Below are 3,151 nucleotides of genomic sequence, written 5' to 3'. Positions count from 1 at the left end.
TAGCCAGCCCTTGTTTTCTTAGCATGCTCTCTCTTTTCTATATCCATAGGAGATGGCTTTTTTCCTTTTCTTTCTTCTGCCGAGACTGCGCGGAATCGTAAGAGGTGCAAGTTCTTATTGAAAAGGTTGTGTGCTCATAACAAGGGTGGTTAGTTCGTGTTTCCCCTTTGTTGTTCACAGGTTTCTTCCTTCTTATTAGCTGGCGTGTTAGTATTTTCTTCTTATGGTTTGCACAAAGCATACCCTTGCGTCGCCTCTACATCCTGATTGGGTTGGTTTTCCCCTGACGAGGTGGACATACTTAAAGGTATGCATGTATGTTGTTGTCAACCATGCTGCTTCCTCTCTTCCTAGTGTCATGTATCCATACTAGAAACGATTCTTCTACAACTTTTTATCCGAAACGGTCCTACTATGGAGGTCCAGACTACCGATGCAACCGTTGCCAGGCTAGCTTTTGGTGGCGCGAGAGAGTTAAGTCACAGTCTGCTATCACCAAGAGGCGAGTAGCCTACAACAACTGTGGTAAGGCTAGGAAGGTCTTCGTTAGACCCTTTGAAAAACCACCACCGTTTCTAGCAGCCCTGCTTGATTATAAAGGCCCACCCCACAGTTTAAAGTTTATTAAGCAAATACGTCAGTACAATTGCCTGTTTTCTTTTACGTCCATGGGGGCAAAAATTGACCGCTCTGTAAACGACGGTGGAGGCCCAAATTTTTTTAAGATCAATGGTTAGGTTTGCCATCGTATAGGCTCGCTGCTTCCAAATGAGGGTGACTCTCCTAAATATGCAGAGTTATACATGCATGATAGAGAAAATGAGGTTAGTAATAGAATTCAGGCCTTAAGTCATGAGAATGAAACTGGCACTGGGCTAGACAAGGAGATTGTGAAAGGTCTTATGCAGATGCTTGATGCGAATAATTCTTTGGTAAAAAAATTCCGTATGGCCAGTGAAATCCTGAAAACTAATAAACATGAGGTCATATCAATAAGGCTTATAGCTCCTGGTGAAAATGATAGCGCACAGTTTAGTTTACCTACAACTGATGAGCTGGCGGCTTTGGTTTATGGTGAATTTACATTGGAGGCACCATGTAGAGACCTAATAATACGTAGTAAAACAGACTGTCTTCGTCGTATTTCCTCTTTAGATACTGCTTACATGCCTTTGCAATACCCTCTGTTGTTCCCGTACGGTGAACGTGGCTTTCAGCTCGGTGTGCGCTACATTGATTCTGATACCGATGATCCAAACAAGAGGGTTAAAGTGACCATGCAAGACTTCTATTGCTTCTGCTACCACTATAAACCAGAGTAGCATAACCCATACCTATGCTGGCCGCTGTTGATTTCTGAGCTTGCATTGACGAGTGCCGGCCCAATTTTATTCTTAAATGTAATGACGACATGCGGGCTGAAAATCTTCAGGGTGTTGTCGATGCGGTAGGCCAGGGTATGGTTGGTGGGTCAGAGGTTGGGAAAAAATATTATGCCGTCGGCTTATACTGGTGGTCGCCGGTACATGTATGAAAATTTCCAAGATGTTATTGCTGTCTCGCGTGTTCATGGGTCACCGGATATCTTCACAACTTTCACGTGCAACCCAAAGTGGGAGGAAATCCTTGATTCCGTTGAGCCTGGGCAAACAGCGACGGATAGGGCTGACATTGCTGTTAGGGTGTACCACATGAAGCTTCTGCAGTATCTTCATCGGATTAAAAAAGGGAATGCCTTTGGTCCCGTTGTTGCTGGTACTGACCCTTGCAAACCTCTCTCAGTTTCCTTTTCCTCCTTCTATTTATTGTTTATGAGTTTTCCTGCCCTTTCCTTCTGTTTTCAGTCCTGCACACTATTGAGTTTCAGAAGAGGGGGTTGCCGCACGCACACATCCTTGTTTGGCAAAAGGAGGATGATAGAGTTGTCACACTAGCTCTTATAAATTCTTATATCTCGGCTGAGATCCCTGATCCTGTACAGGATCCTTTAGGGTATGCACTTGTTGCTGAGTTCATGATGCACGGCCCTTGTGGCGTTGATGGTCCAAAATGCCCTTGCATGAAAAAAGGTTTTTGCCCAAAAAAAATTCCAAAACCATTCCAAGATGAAACTTCCATCGATGAAAGTGGGTTCCCCTTATATAGGCGGCCTGACAATGGCCGCTTTGTGATGGAGAACAATGTCAGGCTTGATAATAGACATGTGGTCCCTTATAACATGCTTATATTGAAAAAGTGGCAGGCGCATATTAATGTTGAATGGTGTAACAAAACATATGTTATCAAGTATCTATATAAATATGTTACCAAAGGGCCAAACAAGTCAAAAACACTATTCGAAAATGTTAGGCGTGATGGCGCTCAGGATGTCGATGAGATCAAAGAGTATAGAGAGTGTCGTTATATAGTTGATTATGATTCTTTCTGAAGGGTTTACGGTTACGACATACATGGGAAAACACCTTCTGTTGAAATGTTGCCTGTTCATCTCCTGAACATGCATATTGTATGCTTTCGTACACAAGCTACTCTGAGTTCGGTAGTTAATGATGCTTGGCTGCAAAAAACAATGCTAACAGAATGGTTTGTGGCGAACAGGGTTCACCCTGCTGCTAGGTCGTTAACTTACTGTGATTTCCCAACTAGGTGGACGTGGGTGTCTGAGGACAAGAGATGGAAGTCTAGGACAAGAAGCGATAGAATTGGCAGGAGATACTCTGTACATCCAGCAACCGGAGAACTTTTCTATTTTAGAATGTTGCTTATGATTGTTAAAGGTGCGACGTCCTATGAGGATGTCAGAACTTACAATGGCATTGTATACTCGACGTTTAGAGAAGCATGTGGAGCAAGAGGGCTGCTTGGTGATGACATGGAGTGGTATACTGCTTTTGACGAAGCTGTTAAGTGGGGTATGGGAAATCAGCTGCGCCAACTATTTGTTACTATGATCCTTCACTGTGCTGTTAACGATGAGGCTGCTTTCTTTGAAAAATATGAGGTTTACCTAGCTGATGATATCGAGCATAGAATTCGGCAGGCTAAAAATAATTTTACATATATTGTTCCTCCTATTGAATTAAGAGACATGCTACTTGATGAATTAGCTGTCATATTTGCTAGGAATAGTGCATGCATCCTAGATCACAAA

This window comes from Triticum aestivum, chromosome 6D, assembly GCF_018294505.1.
Source record: "Triticum aestivum cultivar Chinese Spring chromosome 6D, IWGSC CS RefSeq v2.1, whole genome shotgun sequence".
Taxonomy (NCBI): domain Eukaryota; kingdom Viridiplantae; phylum Streptophyta; class Magnoliopsida; order Poales; family Poaceae; genus Triticum; species Triticum aestivum.
Note: the sequence above shows the minus strand (reverse complement) of the source record.